Below are 23698 nucleotides of genomic sequence, written 5' to 3' on the forward strand. Positions count from 1 at the left end.
GTTCCAGGATGAGTAGACATTGTATCTTGCAAGGTCTGTTGGATGCAGAGCTAAAGATTTTAGCTGGGTGGAATATGGTGGAAGGCAAAAGAGCACTGAAAGCTTGATCTTCCGGTCAATTTTCCATCCATATGGTTTCCTACAAGACCTAAGGGATGAAGAGTAGTGTTTTTCATAGATTAAGGACCTCAAGGCTCACAAAATGGTTAGAGAGTAGTGCCCCGTGTGAGGATCGAACTCACGACCTTCAGATTATGAGACTGACGCGCTACCTGCTGCGCTAACAAGGCCAATTAGTGAAAGTGATATGTGTGTCATAGCTGGCCACCATACTTGGAAGCTGATGGCGGTGGCACATCTTTTTTTCCCTTTGGTTTTCTCTATTTTTCTCAAAGCAAGGCAGCTAGTTTTCCCATATGGTATAGCGGTTAGGATTCCTGGTTTTCACCCAGGCGGCCCGGGTTCGACTCCCGGTATGGGAAATGCAAGTCCTTTTAACGACCCGCACACTCCTAGTGCTGAAACCTCAAAGCTGTTTTTCCATTGTAACCTCCAATCATTCCCTTGTTGTCAAAGTACCAAGGGTCAAAGCCAGGGATGCAGACAAGACAGGTCAAGCCGGGTCAGGACAGGAAATGAAATACTATCAGGAACACAGGAACTCACAGGGCAAGCTGAAGTTCATCCAGCAACTAATGGCTCATGCACGCGCTTTGGCGTACGTATATGCGCGCTGGCACATGAATTTTCACACATGAATAATATCAGGATCACAGGAACTCACAGGGGAAGCTGAAGATCATCCAGCAACTAATGGCTTATGCTGCTAGCTTTAAATAGGCCACTGGGCACCAGAAATTGTCACGCATTGTGTGCGCTTTGGCGTACGCACATGCGTACTAGCACATGAAGTTTCTCGGCCGTTCTCGCTCTTCTGCACATTTGCATTGGCAAATATCTATGTGCCAATCTTCTGCAAACCATTCTCTGACAGAGACATCATCTTTTTTTTCCACACCTTTGAAAAAGCCCTTTTGAATTCCTCGGTGCTTTGTTCTTTCTGTGTGATGAAACTAAGGGAAACATGTCACATAGATGGAAAATGCCTCTGTTGTTCCAGGATGAGTAGACATTGTATCTTGCAAGGTCTGTTGGATGCAGAGCTAAAGATTTTAGCTGGGTGGAATATGGTGGAAGGCAAAAGAGCACTGAAAGCTTGATTTTCCGGTCAATTTTCCATCCATATGGTTTCCTACAAGACCTAAGGGATGAAGAGTAGTGTTTTTCATAGATTAAGGACCCCAAGGCTCACAAAATGGTTAGAGAGTAGTGCCCCGTGTGAGGATCGAACTCACGACCTTCAGATTATGAGACTGACGCGCTACCTGCTGCGCTAACGAGGCCAATTAGTGAAAGTGATATGTGTGTCATAGCTGGCCACCATACTTGGAAGCTGATGGCGGTGGCACATCTTTTTTTCCCTTTGGTTTTCTCTATTTTTCTCAAAACAAGGCAGCTAGTTTTCCCATATGGTCTAGCGGTTAGGATTCCTGGTTTTCACCCAGGCGGCCCGTGTTCGACTCCCGGTATGGGAAATGCAAATCCTTTTAACGACCCGCACACTCCTAGTGCTGAAACCTCAAAGCTGTTTTTCCATTGTAACCTCCAATCATTCCCTTGTTGTCAAAGTACCAAGGGTCAAAGCCAGGGATGCAGACAAGACAGGTCAAGCCGGGTCAGGACAGGAAATGAAATACTATCAGGAACACAGGAACTCACAGGGCAAGCTGAAGTTCATCCAGCAACTAATGGCTCATGCACGCGCTTTGGCGTACGTATATGCGCACTGGCACATGAATTTTCACACATGAATAATATCAGGATCACAGGAACTCACAGGGGAAGCTGAAGATCATCCAGCAACTAATGGCTTATGCTGCTAGCTTTAAATAGGCCACTGGGCACCAGAAATTGTCACGCATTGTGTGCGCTTTGGCGTACGCACATGCGTACTAGCACATGAAGTTTCTCGGCCGTTCTCGCTCTTCTGCACATTTGCATTGGCAAATATCTATGTGCCAATCTTCTGCAAACCATTCTCTGACAGAGACATCATCTTTTTTTTCCACACCTTTGAAAAAGCCCTTTTGAATTCCTCGGTGCTTTGTTCTTTCTGTGTGATGAAACTAAGGGAAGCATGTCACATAGATGGAAAATGCCTCTGTTGTTCCAGGATGAGTAGACATTGTATCTTGCAAGGTCTGTTGGATGCAGAGCTAAAGATTTTAGCTGGGTGGAATATGGTGGAAGGCAAAAGAGCACTGAAAGCTTGATCTTCCGGTCAATTTTCCATCCATATGGTTTCCTACAAGACCTAAGGGATGAAGAGTAGTGTTTTTCATAGATTAAGGACCCCAAGGCTCACAAAATGGTTAGAGAGTAGTGCCCCGTGTGAGGATCGAACTCACGACCTTCAGATTATGAGACTGACGCGCTACCTGCTGCGCTAACGAGGCCAATTAGTGAAAGTGATATGTGTGTCATAGCCGGCCACCATACTTGGAAGCTGATGGCGGTGGCACATCTTTTTTTCCCTTTGGTTTTCTCTATTTTTCTCAAAACGAGGCAGCTAGTTTTCCCATATGGTCTAGCGGTTAGGATTCCTGGTTTTCACCCAGGCGGCCCGGGTTCGACTCCCGGTATGGGAAATGCAAGTCCTTTTAACGACCCGCACACTCCTAGTGCTGAAACCTCAAAGCTGTTTTTCCATTGTAACCTCCAATCATTCCCTTGTTGTCAAAGTACCAAGGGTCAAAGCCAGGGATGCAGACAAGACAGGTCAAGCCGGGTCAGGACAGGAAATGAAATACTATCAGGAACACAGGAACTCACAGGGCAAGCTGAAGTTCATCCAGCAACTAATGGCTCATGCAAGCGCTTTGGCGTACGTATATGCGCACTGGCACATGAATTTTCACACATGAATAATATCAGGAACACAGGAACTCACAGGGCAAGCTGAAGTTCATCCAGCAACTAATGGCTCATGCACGCGCTTTGGCGTACGTATATGCGCACTGGCACATGAATTTTCACACATGAATAATATCAGGATCACAGGAACTCACAGGGGAAGCTGAAGATCATCCAGCAACTAATGGCTTATGCTGCTAGCTTTAAATAGGCCACTGGGCACCAGAAATTGTCACGCATTGTGTGCGCTTTGGCGTACGCACATGCGTACTAGCACATGAAGTTTCTCGGCCGTTCTCGCTCTTCTGCACATTTGCATTGGCAAATATCTATGTGCCAATCTTCTGCAAACCATTCTCTGACAGAGACATCATCTTTTTTTTCCACACCTTTGAAAAAGCCCTTTTGAATTCCTCGGTGCTTTGTTCTTTCTGTGTGATGAAACTAAGGGAAGCATGTCACATAGATGGAAAATGCCTCTGTTGTTCCAGGATGAGTAGACATTGTATCTTGCAAGGTCTGTTGGATGCAGAGCTAAAGATTTTAGCTGGGTGGAATATGGTGGAAGGCAAAAGAGCACTGAAAGCTTGATCTTCCGGTCAATTTTCCATCCATATGGTTTCCTACAAGACCTAAGGGATGAAGAGTAGTGTTTTTCATAGATTAAGGACCTCAAGGCTCACAAAATGGTTAGAGAGTAGTGCCCCGTGTGAGGATCGAACTCACGACCTTCAGATTATGAGACTGACGCGCTACCTGCTGCGCTAACAAGGCCAATTAGTGAAAGTGATATGTGTGTCATAGCTGGCCACCATACTTGGAAGCTGATGGCGGTGGCACATCTTTTTTTCCCTTTGGTTTTCTCTATTTTTCTCAAAGCAAGGCAGCTAGTTTTCCCATATGGTATAGCGGTTAGGATTCCTGGTTTTCACCCAGGCGGCCCGGGTTCGACTCCCGGTATGGGAAATGCAAGTCCTTTTAACGACCCGCACACTCCTAGTGCTGAAACCTCAAAGCTGTTTTTCCATTGTAACCTCCAATCATTCCCTTGTTGTCAAAGTACCAAGGGTCAAAGCCAGGGATGCAGACAAGACAGGTCAAGCCGGGTCAGGACAGGAAATGAAATACTATCAGGAACACAGGAACTCACAGGGCAAGCTGAAGTTCATCCAGCAACTAATGGCTCATGCACGCGCTTTGGCGTACGTATATGCGCGCTGGCACATGAATTTTCACACATGAATAATATCAGGATCACAGGAACTCACAGGGGAAGCTGAAGATCATCCAGCAACTAATGGCTTATGCTGCTAGCTTTAAATAGGCCACTGGGCACCAGAAATTGTCACGCATTGTGTGCGCTTTGGCGTACGCACATGCGTACTAGCACATGAAGTTTCTCGGCCGTTCTCGCTCTTCTGCACATTTGCATTGGCAAATATCTATGTGCCAATCTTCTGCAAACCATTCTCTGACAGAGACATCATCTTTTTTTTCCACACCATTGAAAAAGCCCTTTTGAATTCCTCGGTGCTTTGTTCTTTCTGTGTGATGAAACTAAGGGAAACATGTCACATAGATGGAAAATGCCTCTGTTGTTCCAGGATGAGTAGACATTGTATCTTGCAAGGTCTGTTGGATGCAGAGCTAAAGATTTTAGCTGGGTGGAATATGGTGGAAGGCAAAAGAGCACTGAAAGCTTGATTTTCCGGTCAATTTTCCATCCATATGGTTTCCTACAAGACCTAAGGGATGAAGAGTAGTGTTTTTCATAGATTAAGGACCCCAAGGCTCACAAAATGGTTAGAGAGTAGTGCCCCGTGTGAGGATCGAACTCACGACCTTCAGATTATGAGACTGACGCGCTACCTGCTGCGCTAACGAGGCCAATTAGTGAAAGTGATATGTGTGTCATAGCTGGCCACCATACTTGGAAGCTGATGGCGGTGGCACATCTTTTTTTCCCTTTGGTTTTCTCTATTTTTCTCAAAACAAGGCAGCTAGTTTTCCCATATGGTCTAGCGGTTAGGATTCCTGGTTTTCACCCAGGCGGCCCGTGTTCGACTCCCGGTATGGGAAATGCAAATCCTTTTAACGACCCGCACACTCCTAGTGCTGAAACCTCAAAGCTGTTTTTCCATTGTAACCTCCAATCATTCCCTTGTTGTCAAAGTACCAAGGGTCAAAGCCAGGGATGCAGACAAGACAGGTCAAGCCGGGTCAGGACAGGAAATGAAATACTATCAGGAACACAGGAACTCACAGGGCAAGCTGAAGTTCATCCAGCAACTAATGGCTCATGCACGCGCTTTGGCGTACGTATATGCGCACTGGCACATGAATTTTCACACATGAATAATATCAGGATCACAGGAACTCACAGGGGAAGCTGAAGATCATCCAGCAACTAATGGCTTATGCTGCTAGCTTTAAATAGGCCACTGGGCACCAGAAATTGTCACGCATTGTGTGCGCTTTGGCGTACGCACATGCGTACTAGCACATGAAGTTTCTCGGCCGTTCTCGCTCTTCTGCACATTTGCATTGGCAAATATCTATGTGCCAATCTTCTGCAAACCATTCTCTGACAGAGACATCATCTTTTTTTTCCACACCTTTGAAAAAGCCCTTTTGAATTCCTCGGTGCTTTGTTCTTTCTGTGTGATGAAACTAAGGGAAGCATGTCACATAGATGGAAAATGCCTCTGTTGTTCCAGGATGAGTAGACATTGTATCTTGCAAGGTCTGTTGGATGCAGAGCTAAAGATTTTAGCTGGGTGGAATATGGTGGAAGGCAAAAGAGCACTGAAAGCTTGATCTTCCGGTCAATTTTCCATCCATATGGTTTCCTACAAGACCTAAGGGATGAAGAGTAGTGTTTTTCATAGATTAAGGACCCCAAGGCTCACAAAATGGTTAGAGAGTAGTGCCCCGTGTGAGGATCGAACTCACGACCTTCAGATTATGAGACTGACGCGCTACCTGCTGCGCTAACGAGGCCAATTAGTGAAAGTGATATGTGTGTCATAGCCGGCCACCATACTTGGAAGCTGATGGCGGTGGCACATCTTTTTTTCCCTTTGGTTTTCTCTATTTTTCTCAAAACGAGGCAGCTAGTTTTCCCATATGGTCTAGCGGTTAGGATTCCTGGTTTTCACCCAGGCGGCCCGGGTTCGACTCCCGGTATGGGAAATGCAAGTCCTTTTAACGACCCGCACACTCCTAGTGCTGAAACCTCAAAGCTGTTTTTCCATTGTAACCTCCAATCATTCCCTTGTTGTCAAAGTACCAAGGGTCAAAGCCAGGGATGCAGACAAGACAGGTCAAGCCGGGTCAGGACAGGAAATGAAATACTATCAGGAACACAGGAACTCACAGGGCAAGCTGAAGTTCATCCAGCAACTAATGGCTCATGCAAGCGCTTTGGCGTACGTATATGCGCACTGGCACATGAATTTTCACACATGAATAATATCAGGAACACAGGAACTCACAGGGCAAGCTGAAGTTCATCCAGCAACTAATGGCTCATGCACGCGCTTTGGCGTACGTATATGCGCACTGGCACATGAATTTTCACACATGAATAATATCAGGATCACAGGAACTCACAGGGGAAGCTGAAGATCATCCAGCAACTAATGGCTTATGCTGCTAGCTTTAAATAGGCCACTGGGCACCAGAAATTGTCACGCATTGTGTGCGCTTTGGCGTACGCACATGCGTACTAGCACATGAAGTTTCTCGGCCGTTCTCGCTCTTTTGCACATTTGCATTGGCAAATATCTATGTGCCAATCTTCTGCAAACCATTCTCTGACAGAGACATCATCTTTTTTTTCCACACCTTTGAAAAAGCCCTTTTGAATTCCTCGGTGCTTTGTTCTTTCTGTGTGATGAAACTAAGGGAAGCATGTCACATAGATGGAAAATGCCTCTGTTGTTCCAGGATGAGTAGACATTGTATCTTGCAAGGTCTGTTGGATGCAGAGCTAAAGATTTTAGCTGGGTGGAATATGGTGGAAGGCAAAAGAGCACTGAAAGCTTGATCTTCCGGTCAATTTTCCATCCATATGGTTTCCTACAAGACCTAAGGGATGAAGAGTAGTGTTTTTCATAGATTAAGGACCTCAAGGCTCACAAAATGGTTAGAGAGTAGTGCCCCGTGTGAGGATCGAACTCACGACCTTCAGATTATGAGACTGACGCGGTACCTGCTGCGCTAACGAGGCCAATTAGTGAAAGTGATATGTGTGTTATAGCTGGCCACCATACTTGGAAGCTGATGGCGGTGGCACATCTTTTTTTCCCTTTGGTTTTCTCTATTTTTCTCAAAACGAGGCAGCTATTTTTCCCATATGGTCTAGCGGTTAGGATTCCTGGTTTTCACCCAGGCGGCCCGGGTTCGACTCCCGGTATGGGAAATGCAAGTCCTTTTAACGACCCGCACACTCCTAGTGCTGAAACCTCAAAGCTGTTTTTCCATTGTAACCTCCAATCATTCCCTTGTTGTCAAAGTACCAAGGGTCAAAGCCAGGGATGCAGACAAGACAGGTCAAGCCGGGTCAGGACAGGAAATGAAATACTATCAGGAACACAGGAACTCACAGGGCAAGCTGAAGTTCATCCAGCAACTAATGGCTCATGCAAGCGCTTTGGCGTACGTATATGCGCACTGGCACATGAATTTTCACACATGAATAATATCAGGAACACAGGAACTCACAGGGCAAGCTGAAGTTCATCCAGCAACTAATGGCTCATGCACGCGCTTTGGCGTACGTATATGCGCGCTGGCACATGAATTTTCACACATGAATAATATCAGGATCACAGGAACTCACAGGGGAAGCTGAAGATCATCCAGCAACTAATGGCTTATGCTGCTAGCTTTAAATAGGCCACTGGGCACCAGAAATTGTCACGCATTGTGTGCGCTTTGGCGTACGCACATGCGTACTAGCACATGAAGTTTCTCGGCCGTTCTCGCTCTTCTGCACATTTGCATTGGCAAATATCTATGTGCCAATCTTCTGCAAACCATTCTCTGACAGAGACATCATCTTTTTTTTCCACACCTTTGAAAAAGCCCTTTTGAATTCCTCGGTGCTTTGCTCTTTCTGTGTGATGAAACTAAGGGAAGCATGTCACATAGATGGAAAATGCCTCTGTTGTTCCAGGATGAGTAGACATTGTATCTTGCAAGGTCTGTTGGATGCAGAGCTAAAGATTTTAGCTGGGTGGAATATGGTGGAAGGCAAAAGAGCACTGAAAGCTTGATCTTCCGGTCAATTTTCCATCCATATGGTTTCCTACAAGACCTAAGGGATGAAGAGTAGTGTTTTTCATAGATTAAGGACCCCAAGGCTCACAAAATGGTGTGAGGATCGAACTCACGACCTTCAGATTATGAGACTGACGCGCTACCTGCTGCGCTAACGAGGCCAATTAGTGAAAGTGATATGTGTGTCATAGCTGGCCAGCATACTTGGAAGCTGATGGCGGTGGCACATCTTTTTTTCCCTTTGGTTTTCTCTATTTTTCTCAAAACGAGGCAGCTAGTTTTCCCATATGGTCTAGCGGTTAGGATTCCTGGTTTTCACCCAGGCGGCCCGGGTTCGACTCCCGGTATGGGAAATGCAAGTCCTTTTAACGACCTGCACACTCCTAGTGCTGAAACCTCCAAGCTGTTTTTCCATTGTAACCTCCAATCATTCCCTTGTTGTCAAAGTACCAAGGGTCAAAGCCAGGGATGCAGACAAGACAGGTCAAGCCGGGTCAGGACAGGAAATGAAATACTATCAGGAACACAGGAACTCACAGGGCAAGCTGAAGTTCATCCAGCAACTAATGGCTCATGCACGCGCTTTGACGTACGTATATGCGCACTGGCATATGAATTTTCACACATGAATAATGTCAGGATCACAGGAACTCACAGGGGAAGCTGAAGATCATCCAGCAACTAATGGCTTATGCTGCTAGCTTTAAATAGGCCACTGGGCACCAGAAATTGTCACGCATTGTGTGCGCTTTGGCGTACGCACATGCGTACTAGCACATGAAGTTTCTCGGCCGTTCTCGCTCTTCTGCACATTTGCATTGGCAAATATCTATGTGCCAATCTTCTGCAAACCATTCTCTGACAGAGACATCATCTTTTTTTTTTCCACACCTTTGAAAAAGCCCTTTTGAATTCCTCGGTGCTTTGTTCTTTCTGTGTGATGAAACTAAGGGAAGCATGTCACATAGATGGAAAATGCCTCTGTTGTTCCAGGATGAGTAGACATTGTATCTTGCAAGGTCTGTTGGATGCAGAGCTAAAGATTTTAGCTGGGTGGAATATGGTGGAAGGCAAAAGAGCACTGAAAGCTTGATCTTCCGGTCAATTTTCCATCCATATGGTTTCCTACAAGACCTAAGGGATGAAGAGTAGTGTTTTTCATAGATTAAGGACCCCAAGGCTCACAAAATGGTTGGAGAGTAGTGCCCCGTGTGAGGATCGAACTCACGACCTTCAGATTATGAGACTGACGTGCTACCTGCTGCGCTAACGAGGCCAATTAGTGAAAGTGATATGTGTGTCATAGCTGGCCACCATACTTGGAAGCTGATGGCGGTGGCACATCTTTTTTTCCCTTTGGTTTTCTCTATTTTTCTCAAAACAAGGCAGCTAGTTTTCCCATATGGTCTAGCGGTTAGGATTCCTGGTTTTCACCCAGTCGGCCCGGGTTCGACTCCCGTTATGGGAAATGCAAGTCCTTTTAACGACCCGCACACTCCTAGTGCTGAAACCTCAAAGCTGTTTTTCCATTGTAACCTCCAATCATTCCCTTGTTGTCAAAGTACCAAGGGTCAAAGCCAGTGATGCAGACAAGACAGGTCAAGCCGGGTCAGGACAGTAAATTAAATACTATCAGCAACACAGGAACTCACAGGGCAAGCTTAAGTTCATCCAGCAACTAATGGCTCATGCACGCGCTTTGGCGTACGTATATGCGCACTGGCACATGAATTTTCACACATGAATAATATCAGGATCACAGGAACTCACAGGGGAAGCTGAAGATCATCGAGCAACTAATGGCTTATGCTGCTAGCTTTAAATAGGCCACTGGGCACCAGAAATTGTCACGCATTGTGTGCGCTTTGGCGTACGCACATGCGTACTAGCACATGAAGTTTCTCGGCCGTTCTCGCTCTTCTGCACATTTGCATTGGCAAATATCTATGTGCCAATCTTCTGCAAACCATTCTCTGACAGAGACATCATCTTTTTTTTCCACACCTTTGAAAAAGCCCTTTTGAATTCCTCGGTGCTTTGTTCTTTCTGTGTGATGAAACTAAGGGAAGCATGTCACATAGATGGAAAATGCCTCTGTTGTTCCAGGATGAGTAGACATTGTATCTTGCAAGGTCTGTTGGATGCAGAGCTAAAGATTTTAGCTGGGTGGAATATGGTGGAAGGCAAAAGAGCACTGAAAGCTTGATCTTCCGGTCAATTTTCCATCCATATGGTTTCCTACAAGACCTAAGGGATGAAGAGTAGTGTTTTTCATAGATTAAGGACCCCAAGGCTCACAAAATGGTTAGAGAGTAGAGCCCCGTGTGAGGATCGAACTCACGACCTTCAGATTATGAGACTGACGCGCTACCTGCTGCGCTAACGAGGCCAATTAGTGAAAGTGATATGTGTGTCATAGCTGGCCACCATACTTGGAAGCTGATGGCGGTGGCACATCTTTTTTTCCCTTTGGTTTTCTCTATTTTTCTCAAAATAAGACAGCTAGTTTTCCCATATGGTCTAGCGGTTAGGATTCCTGGTTTTCACCCAGGCAGCCCGGGTTCCACTCCCGGTATGGAAAATGCAAGTCTTTTTAACGACCCGCACACTCCTAGTGCTGAAACCTCCAAGCTGTTTTTCCATTGTAACCTCCAATCATTCCCTTGTTGTCAAAGTACCAAGGGTCAAAGCCAGGGATGCAGACAAGACAGGTCAAGCCGGGTCAGGACAGGAAATGAAATACTATCAGGAACACAGGAACTCGCAGGGCAAGCTGAAGTTCATCCAGCAACTAATGGCTCATGCACGCGCTTTGGCGTACGTATATGCGCACTGGCACATGAATTTTCACACATGAATAATATCAGGATCACAGGAACTCACAGGGGAAGCTAAAGATCATCCAGCAACTAATGGCTTATGCTGCTAGCTTTAAATAGGCCACTGGGCACCAGAAATTGTCACGCATTGTGTGCGCTTTGGCGTACGCACATGCGTACTAGCACATGAAGTTTCTCGGCCGTTCTCGCTCTTCTGCACATTTGCATTGGCAAATATCTATGTGCCAATCTTCTGCAAACCATTCTCTGACAGAGACATCATCTTTTTTTTCCACACCTTTGAAAAAGCCCTTTTGAATTCCTCGGTGCTTTGTTCTTTCTGTGTGATGAAACTAAGGGAAGCATGTCACATAGATGGAAAATGCCTCTGTTGTTCCAGGATGAGTAGACATTGTATCTTGCAAGGCCTGTTGGATGCAGAGCTAAAGATTTTAGCTGGGTGGAATATGGTGGAATGCAAAAGAGCATTGAAAGCTTGATCTTCCGGTCAATTTTCCATCCATATGGTTTCCTACAAGACCTAAGGGATGAAGAGTAGTGTTTTTCATAGATTAAGGACCCCAAGGCTCACAAAATGGTTAGAGAGTAGAGCCCCGTGTGAGGATCGAACTCACGACCTTCAGATTATGAGACTGACGCGCTACCTGCTGCGCTAACGAGGCCAATTAGTGAAAGTGATATGTGTGTCATAGCTGGCCACCATACTTGGAAGCTGATGGCGGTGGCACATCTTTTTTTCCCTTTGGTTTTCTCTATTTTTCTCAAAATAAGACAGCTAGTTTTCCCATATGGTCTAGCGGTTAGGATTCCTGGTTTTCACCCAGGCAGCCCGGGTTCCACTCCCGGTATGGAAAATGCAAGTCTTTTTAACGACCCGCACACTCCTAGTGCTGAAACCTCCAAGCTGTTTTTCCATTGTAACCTCCAATCATTCCCTTGTTGTCAAAGTACCAAGGGTCAAAGCCAGGGATGCAGACAAGACAGGTCAAGCCGGGTCAGGACAGGAAATGAAATACTATCAGGAACACAGGAACTCACAGGGCAAGCTGAAGTTCATCCAGCAACTAATGGCTCATGCACGCGCTTTGGCGTACGTATATGCGCACTGGCACATGAATTTTCACACATGAATAATATCAGGATCACAGGAACTCACAGGGGAAGCTGAAGATCATCCAGCAACTAATGGCTTATGCTGCTAGCTTTAAATAGGCCACTGGGCACCAGAAATTGTCACGCATTGTGTGCGCTTTGGCGTACGCACATGCGTACTAGCACATGAAGTTTCTCGGCCGTTCTCGCTCTTCTGCACATTTGCATTGGCAAATATCTATGTGCCAATCTTCTGCAAACCATTCTCTGACAGAGACATCATCTTTTTTTTCCACACCTTTGAAAAAGCCCTTTTGAATTCCTCGGTGCTTTGTTCTTTCTGTGTGATGAAACTAAGGGAAGCATGTCACATAGATGGAAAATGCCTCTGTTGTTCCAGGATGAGTAGACATTGTATCTTGCAAGGTCTGTTGGATGCAGAGCTAAAGATTTTAGCTGGGTGGAATATGGTGGAAGGCAAAAGAGCACTGAAAGCTTGATCTTCCGGTCAATTTTCCATCCATATGGTTTCCTACAAGACCTAAGGGATGAAGAGTAGTGTTTTTCATAGATTAAGGACCCCAAGGCTCACAAAATGGTTAGAGAGTAGTGCCCCATGTGAGGATCGAACTCACGACCTTCAGTTTATGAGACTGACGCGCTACCTGCTGCGCTAACGAGGCCAATTAGTGAAAGTGATATGTGTGTCATAGCTGGCCACCATACTTGGAAGCTGATGGCGGTGGCACATCTTTTTTTCCCTTTGGTTTTCTCTATTTTTCTCAAAACAAGGCAGCTAGTTTTCCCATATGGTCTAGCGGTTAGGATTCCTGGTTTTCACCCAGGCGGCCCGGGTTCGACTCCCGGTATGGGAAAAGCAAGTCTTTTTAACGACCCGCACACTCCTAGTGCTGAAACCTCCAAGCTGTTTTTCCATTGTAACCTCCAATCATTCCCTTGTTGTCAAAGTACCAAGGGTCAAAGCCAGGGATGCAGACAAGACAGGTCAAGCCGGGTCAGGACAGGAAATGAAATACTATCAGGAACACAGGAACTCACAGGGCAAGCTGAAGTTCATCCAGCAACTAATGGCTCATGCACGCGCTTTGGCGTACGTATATGCGCACTGGCACATGAATTTTCACACATGAATAATATCAGGATCACAGGAACTCACAGGGGAAGCTGAAGATCATCCAGCAACTAATGGCTTATGCTGCTAGCTTTAAATAGGCCACTGGGCACCAGAAATTGTCACGCATTGTGTGCGCTTTGGCGTACGCACATGCGTACTAGCACATGAAGTTTCTCGGCCGTTCTCGCTCTTCTGCACATTTGCATTGGCAAATATCTATGTGCCAATCTTCTGCAAACCATTCTCTGACAGAGACATCATCTTTTTTTTCCACACCTTTGAAAAAGCCCTTTTGAATTCCTCGGTGCTTTGTTCTTTCTGTGTGATGAAACTAAGGGAAGCATGTCACATAGATGGAAAATGCCTCTGTTGTTCCAGGATGAGTAGACATTGTATCTTGCAAGGCCTGTTGGATGCAGAGCTAAAGATTTTAGCTGGGTGGAATATGGTGGAATGCAAAAGAGCATTGAAAGCTTGATCTTCCGGTCAATTTTCCATCCATATGGTTTCCTACAAGACCTAAGGGATGAAGAGTAGTGTTTTTCATAGATTAAGGACCCCAAGGCTCACAAAATGGTTAGAGAGTAGAGCCCCGTGTGAGGATCGAACTCACGACCTTCAGATTATGAGACTGACGCGCTACCTGCTGCGCTAACGAGGCCAATTAGTGAAAGTGATATGTGTGTCATAGCTGGCCACCATACTTGGAAGCTGATGGCGGTGGCACATCTTTTTTTCCCTTTGGTTTTCTCTATTTTTCTCAAAATAAGACAGCTAGTTTTCCCATATGGTCTAGCGGTTAGGATTCCTGGTTTTCACCCAGGCAGCCCGGGTTCCACTCCCGGTATGGAAAATGCAAGTCTTTTTAACGACACGCACACTCCTAGTGCTGAAACCTCCAAGCTGTTTTTCCATTGTAACCTCCAATCATTCCCTTGTTGTCAAAGTACCAAGGGTCAAAGCCAGGGATGCAGACAAGACAGGTCAAGCCGGGTCAGGACAGGAAATGAAATACTATCAGGAACACAGGAACTCACAGGGCAAGCTGAAGTTCATCCAGCAACTAATGGCTCATGCACGCGCTTTGGCGTACGTATATGCGCACTGGCACATGAATTTTCACACATGAATAATATCAGGATCACAGGAACTCACAGGGGAAGCTGAAGATCATCCAGCAACTAATGGCTTATGCTGCTAGCTTTAAATAGGCCACTGGGCACCAGAAATTGTCACGCATTGTGTGCGCTTTGGCGTACGCACATGCGTACTAGCACATGAAGTTTCTCGGCCGTTCTCGCTCTTCTGCACATTTGCATTGGCAAATATCTATGTGCCAATCTTCTGCAAACCATTCTCTGACAGAGACATCATCTTTTTTTTCCACACCTTTGAAAAAGCCCTTTTGAATTCCTCGGTGCTTTGTTCTTTCTGTGTGATGAAACTAAGGGAAGCATGTCACATAGATGGAAAATGCCTCTGTTGTTCCAGGATGAGTAGACATTGTATCTTGCAAGGCCTGTTGGATGCAGAGCTAAAGATTTTAGCTGGGTGGAATATGGTGGAATGCAAAAGAGCATTGAAAGCTTGATCTTCCGGTCAATTTTCCATCCATATGGTTTCCTACAAGACCTAAGGGATGAAGAGTAGTGTTTTTCATAGATTAAGGACCCCAAGGCTCACAAAATGGTTAGAGAGTAGAGCCCCGTGTGAGGATCGAACTCACGACCTTCAGATTATGAGACTGACGCGCTACCTGCTGCGCTAACGAGGCCAATTAGTGAAAGTGATATGTGTGTCATAGCTGGCCACCATACTTGGAAGCTGATGGCCGTGGCACATCTTTTTTTCCCTTTGGTTTTCTCTATTTTTCTCAAAATAAGACAGCTAGTTTTCCCATATGGTCTAGCGGTTAGGATTCCTGGTTTTCACCCAGGCAGCCCGGGTTCCACTCCCGGTATGGAAAATGCAAGTCTTTTTAACGACCCGCACACTCCTAGTGCTGAAACCTCCAAGCTGTTTTTCCATTGTAACCTCCAATCATTCCCTTGTTGTCAAAGTACCAAGGGTCAAAGCCAGGGATGCAGACAAGACAGGTCAAGCCGGGTCAGGACAGGAAATGAAATACTATCAGGAACACAGGAACTCACAGGGCAAGCTGAAGTTCATCCAGCAACTAATGGCTCATGCACGCGCTTTGGCGTACGTATATGCGCACTGGCACATGAATTTTCACACATGAATAATATCAGGATCACAGGAACTCACAGGGGAAGCTGAAGATCATCCAGCAACTAATGGCTTATGCTGCTAGCTTTAAATAGGCCACTGGGCACCAGAAATTGTCACGCATTGTGTGCGCTTTGGCGTACGCACATGCGTACTAGCACATGAAGTTTCTCGGCCGTTCTCGCTCTTCTGCACATTTGCATTGGCAAATATCTATGTGCCAATCTTCTGCAAACCATTCTCTGACAGAGACATCATCTTTTTTTTCCACACCTTTGAAAAAGCCCTTTTGAATTCCTCGGTGCTTTGTTCTTTCTGTGTGATGAAACTAAGGGAAGCATGTCACATAGATGGAAAATGCCTCTGTTGTTCCAGGATGAGTAGACATTGTATCTTGCAAGGTCTGTTGGATGCAGAGCTAAAGATATTAGCTGGGTGGAATATGGTGGAAGGCAAAAGAGCACTGAAAGCTTGATCTTCCGGTCAATTTTCCATCCATATGGTTTCCTACAAGACCTAAGGGATGAAGAGTAGTGTTTTTCATAGATTAAGGACCCCAAGGCTCACAAAATGGTTAGAGAGTAGTGCCCCGTGTGAGGATCGAACTCACGACCTTCAGATTATGAGACTGACGCGCTACCTGCTGCGCTAACGAGGCCAATTAGTGAAAGTTATATGTGTGTCATAGCTGGCCACCATACTTGGAAGCTGATGGCGGTGGCACATCTTTTTTTCCCTTTGGTTTTCTCTATTTTTCTCAAAACAAGGCAGCTAGTTTTCCCATATGGTCTAGCGATTAGGATTCCTGGTTTTCACCCAGGCGGCCCGTGTTCGACTCCCGGTATGGGAAATGCAAGTCCTTTTAACGACCCGCACACTCTTAGTGCTGAAACCTCAAAGCTGTTTTTCCATTGTAACCTCCAATCATTCCCTTGTTGTCAAAGTACCAAGGGTCAAAGCCAGGGATGCAGACAAGACAGGTCAAGCCGGGTCAGGACAGGAAATGAAATACTATCAGGAACACAGGAACTCACAGGGCAAGCTGAAGTTCATCGAGCAACTAATGGCTCATGCAAGCGCTTTGGCGTACGTATATGCGCACTGGCACATGAATTTTCACACATGAATAATATCAGGATCACAGGAACTCACAGGGGAAGCTGAAGATCATCCAGCAACGAATGGCTCATGCACGCGCTTTGGCGTACGTATATGCGCGCTGTCACATTAATTTTCACACATGAATAATATCAGGATCACAGGAACTCACAGGGGAAGCTGAAGATCATCCAGCAACTAATGGCTTATGCTGCTAGCTTTAAATAGGCCACTGGGCACCAGAAATTGTCATGCATTGTGTGCGCTTTGGCGTACGCACATGCGTACTAGCACATGAAGTTTCTCGGCCGTTCTCGCTCTTCTGCACATTTGCATTGGCATATATCTATGTGCCAATCTTCTGCAAACCATTCTCTGACAGAGACATCATCTTTTTTTTCCACACCTTTAAAAAAGCCCTTTTGAATTCCTCGGTGCTTTGTTCTTTCTGTGTGATGAAACTAAGGGAAGCATGTCACATAGATGGAAAATGCCTCTGTTGTTCCAGGATGAGTAGACATTGTATCTTGCAAGGTCTGTTGGATGCAGAGCTAAAGATTTTAGCTGGGTGGAATATGGTGGAAGGCAAAAGAGCACTGAAAGCTTGATCTTCCGGTCAATTTTCCATCCATATGGTTTCCTACAAGACCTAAGGGATGAAGAGTAGTGTTATTCATAGATTAAGGACCCCAAGGCTCACAAAATGGTTGGAGAGTAGTGCCCCGTGTGAGGATCGAACTCACGACCTTCAGATTATGAGACTGACGTGCTACCTGCTGCGCTAACGAGGCCAATTAGTGAAAGTGATATGTGTGTCATAGCTGGCCACCATACTTGGAAGCTGATGGCGGTGGCACATCTTTTTTTCCCTTTGGTTTTCTCTATTTTTCTCAAAACAAGGCAGCTAGTTTTCCCATATGGTCTAGCGGTTAGGATTCCTGGTTTTCACCCAGGCGGCCCGGGTTCGACTCCCGGTATGGGAAATGCAAGTCCTTTTAACGACCCGCACACTCCTAGTGCTGAAACCTCAAATCTGTTTTTCCATTGTAACCTCCAATCATTCCCTTGTTGTCAAAGTACCAAGGGTCAAAGCCAGGGATGCAGACAAGACAGGTCAAGCCGGGTCAGGACAGGAAATGAAATACTATCAGGAACACAGGAACTCACAGGGCAAGCTTAAGTTCATCCAGCAACTAATGGCTCATGCACGCGCTTTGGCGTACGTATATGCGCACTGGCACATGAATTTTCACACATGAATAATATCAGGATCACAGGAACTCACAGGGGAAGCTGAAGATCATCCAGCAACTAATGGCTTATGCTGCTAGCTTTAAATAGGCCACTGGGCACCAGAAATTGTCACGCATTGTGTGCGCTTTGGCGTACGCACATGCGTACTAGCACATGAAGTTTCTCGGCCGTTCTCGCTCTTCTGCACATTTGCATTGGCAAATATCTATGTGCCAATCTTCTGCAAACCATTCTCTGACAGAGACATCATCTTTTTTTTCCACACCTTTGAAAAAGCCCTTTTGAATTCCTCGGTGCTTTGTTCTTTCTGTGTGATGAAACTAAGGGAAGCATGTCACATAGATGGAAAATGCCTCTGTTGTTCCAGGATGAGTAGACATTGTATCTTGCAAGGTCTGTTGGATGCAGAGCTAAAGATTTTAGCTGGGTGGAATATGGTGGAAGGCAAAAGAGCACTGAAAGCTTGATCTTGCGGTCAATTTTCCATCCATATGGTTTCCTACAAGACCTAAGGGATGAAGAGTAGTGTTTTTCATAGATTAAGGACCCCAAGGCTCACAAAATGGTTAGAGAGTAGTGCCCCGTGTGAGGATCGAACTCACGACCTTCAGATTATGAGACTGACACGCTACCTGCTGCGCTAACGAGGCCAACTAGTGAAAGTGATATGTGTGTCATAGCTGGCCACCATACTTGGAAGCTGATGGCGGTGGCACATCTTTTTTTGCCTTTGGTTTTCTATATTTTTCTCAAAACAAGGCGGCTAGTTTTCCGATATGGTCTAGCGGTTAGGATTCCTGGTTTTCACCCAGGCGGCCCGGGTTCGACTCCCGGTATGGGAAATGCAAGTCCTTTTAACGACCCGCACACTCCTAGTGCTGAAACCTCAAAGCTGTTTTTCCATTGTAACCTCCAATCATTCCCTTGTTGTCAAAGTACCAAGGGTCAAAGCCAGGGATGCAGACAAGACAGGTCAAGCCGGGTCAGGACAGTAAATGAAATACTATCAGGAACACAGGAACTCACAGGGCAAGCTGAAGTTCATCCAGCAACTAATGGCTCATGCACGCGCTTTGGCGTACGTATATGCGCACTGGTACATGAATTTTCACACATGAATAATATCAGGATCACAGGAACTCACAGGGGAAGCTGAAGATCATCCAGCAACTAATGGCTTATGCTGCTAGCTTTAAATAGGCCACTGGGCACCAGAAATTGTCACGCATTGTGTGCGCTTTGGCGTACGCACATGCGTACTAGCACATGAAGTTTCTCGGCCGTTCTCGCTCTTCTGCACATTTGCATTGGCAAATATCTATGTGCCAATCTTCTGCAAACCATTCTCTGACAGAGACATCATCTTTTTTTTCCACACCTTTGAAAAAGCCCTTTTGAATTCCTCGGTGCTTTGTTCTTTCTGTGTGATGAAACTAAGGGAAGCATGTCACATAGATGGAAAATGCCTCTGTTGTTCCAGGATGAGTAGACATTGTATCTTGCAAGGTCTGTTGGATGCAGAGCTAAAGATTTTAGCTGGGTGGAATATGGTGGAAGGCAAAAGAGCACTGAAAGCTTGATCTTCCGGTCAATTTTCCATCCATATGGTTTCCTACAAGACCTAAGGGATGAAGAGTAGTGTTTTTCATAGATTAAGGACCCCAAGGCTCACAAAATGGTTAGAGAGTAGTGCCCCGTGTGAGGATCGAACTCACGACCTTCAGATTATGAGACTGACGCGCTACCTGCTGCGCTAACGAGTCCAATTAGTGAAAGTGATATGTGTGTCATAGCTGGCCAGCATACTTGGAAGCTGATGGCGGTGGCACATCTTTTTTTCCCTTTGGTTTTCTCTATTTTTCTCAAAACGAGGCAGATAGTTTTCCCATATGGTCTAGCGGTTAGGATTCCTGGTTTTCACCCAGGCGGCCCGGGTTCGACTCCCGGTATGGGAAATGCAAGTCCTTTTAACGACCTGCACACTCCTAGTGCTGAAACCTCAAAGCTGTTTTTCCATTGTAACCTCCAATCATTCCCTTGTTGTCAAAGTACCAAGGGTCAAAGCCAGGGATGCAGACAAGACAGGTCAAGCCGGGTCAGGACAGGAAATGAAATACTATCAGGAACACAGGAACTCACAGGGCAAGCTGAAGTTCATCCAGCAACTAATGGCTCATGCACGCGCTTTGGCGTACGTATATGCGCACTGGCATATGAATTTTCACACATGAATAATATCAGGATCACAGGAACTCACAGGGGAAGCTGAAGATCATCCAGCAACTAATGGCTTATGCTGCTAGCTTTAAATAGGCCACTGGGCACCAGAAATTGTCATGCATTGTGTGCGCTTTGGCGTACGCACATGCGTACTAGCACATGAAGTTTCTCGGCCGTTCTCGCTCTTCTGCACATTTGCATTGGCATATATCTATGTGCCAATCTTCTGCAAACCATTCTCTGACAGAGACATCATCTTTTTTTTCCACACCTTTAAAAAAGCCCTTTTGAATTCCTCGGTGCTTTGTTCTTTCTGTGTGATGAAACTAAGGGAAGCATGTCACATAGATGGAAAATGCCTCTGTTGTTCCAGGATGAGTAGACATTGTATCTTGCAAGGTCTGTTGGATGCAGAGCTAAAGATTTTAGCTGGGTGGAATATGGTGGAAGGCAAAAGAGCACTGAAAGCTTGATCTTCCGGTCAATTTTCCATCCATATGGTTTCCTACAAGACCTAAGGGATGAAGAGTAGTGTTTTTCATAGATTAAGGACCCCAAGGCTCACAAAATGGTTAGAGAGTAGTGCCCCGTGTGAGGATCGAACTCACGACCTTCAGATTATGAGACTGACGCGCTACCTGCTGCGCTAACGAGGCCAACTAGTGAAAGTGATATGTGTGTCATAGCTGGCCACCATACTTGGAAGCTGATGGCGGTGGCACATCTTTTTTTGCCTTTGGTTTTCTCTATTTTTCTCAAAACAAGGCGGCTAGTTTTCCCATATGGTCTAGCGGTTAGGATTCCTGGTTTTCACCCGGGCGGCCCGGGTTCGACTCCCGGTATGGGAAATGCAAGTCCTTTTAACGAACCGCACACTCCTAGTGCTGAAACCTCAAAGCTGTTTTTCCATTGTAACCTCCAATCATTCCCTTGTTGTCAAAGTACCAAGGGTCAAAGCCAGGGATGCAGACAAGACAGGTCAAGCCGGGTCAGGACAGTAAATGAAATACTATCAGGAACACAGGAACTCACAGGGCAAGCTGAAGTTCATCCAGCAACTAATGGCTCATGCACGCACTTTGGCGTACGTATATGCGCACTGGTACATGAATTTTCACACATGAATAATATCAGGATCACAGGAACTCACAGGGGAAGCTGAAGATCATCCAGCAACTAATGGCTTATGCTGCTAGCTTTAAATAGGCCACTGGGCACCAGAAATTGTCACGCATTGTGTGCGCTTTGGCGTACGCACATGCGTACTAGCACATGAAGTTTCTCGGCCGTTCTCGCTCTTCTGCACATTTGCATTGGCAAATATCTATGTGCCAATCTTCTGCAAACCATTCTCTGACAGAGACATCATCTTTTTTTTCCACACCTTTGAAAAAGCCCTTTTGAATTCCTCGGTGCTTTGTTCTTTCTGTGTGATGAAACTAAGGGAAGCATGTCACATAGATGGAAAATGCCTCTGTTGTTCCAGGATGAGTAGACATTGTATCTTGCAAGGTCTGTTGGATGCAGAGCTAAAGATTTTAGCTGGGTGGAATATGGTGGAAGGCAAAAGAGCATTGAAAGCTTGATCTTCCGGTCAATTTTCCATCCATATGGTTTCCTACAAGACCTAAGGGATGAAGAGTAGTGTTTTTCATAGATTAAGGACCCCAAGGCTCACAAAATGGTTAGAGAGTAGAGCCCCGTGTGAGGATCGAACTCACGACCTTCAGATTATGAGACTGACGCGCTACCTGCTGCGCTAACGAGGCCAATTAGTGAAAGTGATATGTGTGTCATAGCTGGCCACCATACTTGGAAGCTGATGGCGGTGGCACATCTTTTTTTCCCTTTGGTTTTCTCTATTTTTCTCAAAATAAGACAGCTAGTTTTCCCATATGGTCTAGCGGTTAGGATTCCTGGTTTTCACCCAGGCAGCCCGGGTTCCACTCCCGGTATGGAAAATGCAAGTCTTTTTAACGACCCGCACACTCCTAGTGCTGAAACCTCCAAGCTGTTTTTCCATTGTAACCTCCAATCATTCCCTTGTTGTCAAAGTACCAAGGGTCAAAGCCAGGGATGCAGACAAGACAGGTCAAGCCGGGTCAGGACAGGAAATGAAATACTATCAGGAACACAGGAACTCGCAGGGCAAGCTGAAGTTCATCCAGCAACTAATGGCTCATGCACGCGCTTTGGCGTACGTATATGCGCACTGGCACATGAATTTTCACACATGAATAATATCAGGATCACAGGAACTCACAGGGGAAGCTGAAGATCATCCAGCAACTAATGGCTTATGCTGCTAGCTTTAAATAGGCCACTGGGCACCAGAAATTGTCACGCATTGTGTGCGCTTTGGCGTACGCACATGCGTACTAGCACATGAAGTTTCTCGGCCGTTCTCGCTCTTCTGCACATTTGCATTGGCAAATATCTATGTGCCAATCTTCTGCAAACCATTCTCTGACAGAGACATCATCTTTTTTTTCCACACCTTTGAAAAAGCCCTTTTGAATTCCTCGGTGCTTTGTTCTTTCTGTGTGATGAAACTAAGGGAAGCAAGTCACATAGATGGAAAATGCCTCTGTTGTTCCAGGATGAGTAGACATTGTATCTTGCAAGGCCTGTTGGATGCAGAGCTAAAGATTTTAGCTGGGTGGAATATGGTGGAATGCAAAAGAGCATTGAAAGCTTGATCTTCCGGTCAATTTTCCATCCATATGGTTTCCTACAAGACCTAAGGGATGAAGAGTAGTGTTTTTCATAGATTAAGGACCCCAAGGCTCACAAAATGGTTAGAGAGTAGAGCCCCGTGTGAGGATCGAACTCACGACCTTCAGATTATGAGACTGACGCGCTACCTGCTGCGCTAACGAGGCCAATTAGTGAAAGTGATATGTGTGTCATAGCTGGCCACCATACTTGGAAGCTGATGGCGGTGGCACATCTTTTTTTCCCTTTGGTTTTCTCTATTTTTCTCAAAATAAGACAGCTAGTTTTCCCATATGGTCTAGCGGTTAGGATTCCTGGTTTTCACCCAGGCAGCCCGGGTTCCACTCCCGGTATGGAAAATGCAAGTCTTTTTAACGACCCGCACACTCCTAGTGCTGAAACCTCCAAGCTGTTTTTCCATTGTAACCTCCAATCATTCCCTTGTTGTCAAAGTACCAAGGGTCAAAGCCAGGGATGCAGACAAGACAGGTCAAGCCGGGTCAGGACAGGAAATGAAATACTATCAGGAACACAGGAACTCACAGGGCAAGCTGAAGTTCATCCAGCAACTAATGGCTCATGCACGCGCTTTGGCGTACGTATATGCGCACTGGCACATGAATTTCACACATGAATAATATCAGGATCACAGGAACTCACAGGGGAAGCTGAAGATCATCCAGCAACTAATGGCTTATGCTGCTAGCTTTAAATAGGCCACTGGGCACCAGAAATTGTCACGCATTGTGTGCGCTTTGGCGTACGCACATGCGTACTAGCACATGAAGTTTCTCGGCCGTTCTCGCTCTTCTGCACATTTGCATTGGCAAATATCTATGTGCCAATCTTCTGCAAACCA

The 23698-nt window shown here is 45.8% G+C and overlaps 14 non-coding genes across 14 annotated transcripts; 7 read left to right on the forward strand and 7 right to left on the reverse strand.

Moving 5' to 3' along the window:
* Positions 1–1330: 1330 nt before the first annotated feature.
* Positions 1331–1403, reverse strand: TRNAM-CAU (transfer RNA methionine (anticodon CAU)). Its single transcript has one exon. It is a non-coding gene; the product is annotated as a tRNA-Met (tRNA).
* Positions 1404–2443: 1040 nt separating this feature from the next.
* On the reverse strand, positions 2444–2516 carry TRNAM-CAU (transfer RNA methionine (anticodon CAU)). The gene has a single exon. It is a non-coding gene; the product is annotated as a tRNA-Met (tRNA).
* Positions 2517–2636: 120 nt separating this feature from the next.
* TRNAE-UUC (transfer RNA glutamic acid (anticodon UUC)) lies at positions 2637–2708 on the forward strand. Its single transcript has one exon. It is a non-coding gene; the product is annotated as a tRNA-Glu (tRNA).
* Positions 2709–4787: 2079 nt separating this feature from the next.
* TRNAM-CAU (transfer RNA methionine (anticodon CAU)) lies at positions 4788–4860 on the reverse strand. The gene has a single exon. It is a non-coding gene; the product is annotated as a tRNA-Met (tRNA).
* A 1040-nt stretch (positions 4861–5900) lies between these two features.
* Positions 5901–5973, reverse strand: TRNAM-CAU (transfer RNA methionine (anticodon CAU)). The gene has a single exon. It is a non-coding gene; the product is annotated as a tRNA-Met (tRNA).
* Positions 5974–6093: 120 nt separating this feature from the next.
* On the forward strand, positions 6094–6165 carry TRNAE-UUC (transfer RNA glutamic acid (anticodon UUC)). Its single transcript has one exon. It is a non-coding gene; the product is annotated as a tRNA-Glu (tRNA).
* Positions 6166–7324: 1159 nt separating this feature from the next.
* TRNAE-UUC (transfer RNA glutamic acid (anticodon UUC)) lies at positions 7325–7396 on the forward strand. The gene has a single exon. It is a non-coding gene; the product is annotated as a tRNA-Glu (tRNA).
* Positions 7397–8537: 1141 nt separating this feature from the next.
* On the forward strand, positions 8538–8609 carry TRNAE-UUC (transfer RNA glutamic acid (anticodon UUC)). The gene has a single exon. It is a non-coding gene; the product is annotated as a tRNA-Glu (tRNA).
* Positions 8610–12798: 4189 nt separating this feature from the next.
* TRNAM-CAU (transfer RNA methionine (anticodon CAU)) lies at positions 12799–12871 on the reverse strand. Its single transcript has one exon. It is a non-coding gene; the product is annotated as a tRNA-Met (tRNA).
* Positions 12872–12991: 120 nt separating this feature from the next.
* Positions 12992–13063, forward strand: TRNAE-UUC (transfer RNA glutamic acid (anticodon UUC)). The gene has a single exon. It is a non-coding gene; the product is annotated as a tRNA-Glu (tRNA).
* A 3074-nt stretch (positions 13064–16137) lies between these two features.
* Positions 16138–16210, reverse strand: TRNAM-CAU (transfer RNA methionine (anticodon CAU)). Its single transcript has one exon. It is a non-coding gene; the product is annotated as a tRNA-Met (tRNA).
* A 1351-nt stretch (positions 16211–17561) lies between these two features.
* Positions 17562–17633, forward strand: TRNAE-UUC (transfer RNA glutamic acid (anticodon UUC)). Its single transcript has one exon. It is a non-coding gene; the product is annotated as a tRNA-Glu (tRNA).
* A 2154-nt stretch (positions 17634–19787) lies between these two features.
* Positions 19788–19859, forward strand: TRNAE-UUC (transfer RNA glutamic acid (anticodon UUC)). Its single transcript has one exon. It is a non-coding gene; the product is annotated as a tRNA-Glu (tRNA).
* Positions 19860–20707: 848 nt separating this feature from the next.
* TRNAM-CAU (transfer RNA methionine (anticodon CAU)) lies at positions 20708–20780 on the reverse strand. Its single transcript has one exon. It is a non-coding gene; the product is annotated as a tRNA-Met (tRNA).
* Between the last annotated feature and the right edge of the window lie 2918 nt (positions 20781–23698).

The sequence above is a fragment of the Lithobates pipiens genome, unplaced genomic scaffold (genome assembly GCF_037356315.1).
Source record: "Lithobates pipiens isolate NorthernLeopardFrog02 unplaced genomic scaffold, aLitPip1_a1.2 Scaffold_8, whole genome shotgun sequence".
NCBI lineage: Eukaryota > Metazoa > Chordata > Amphibia > Anura > Ranidae > Lithobates > Lithobates pipiens.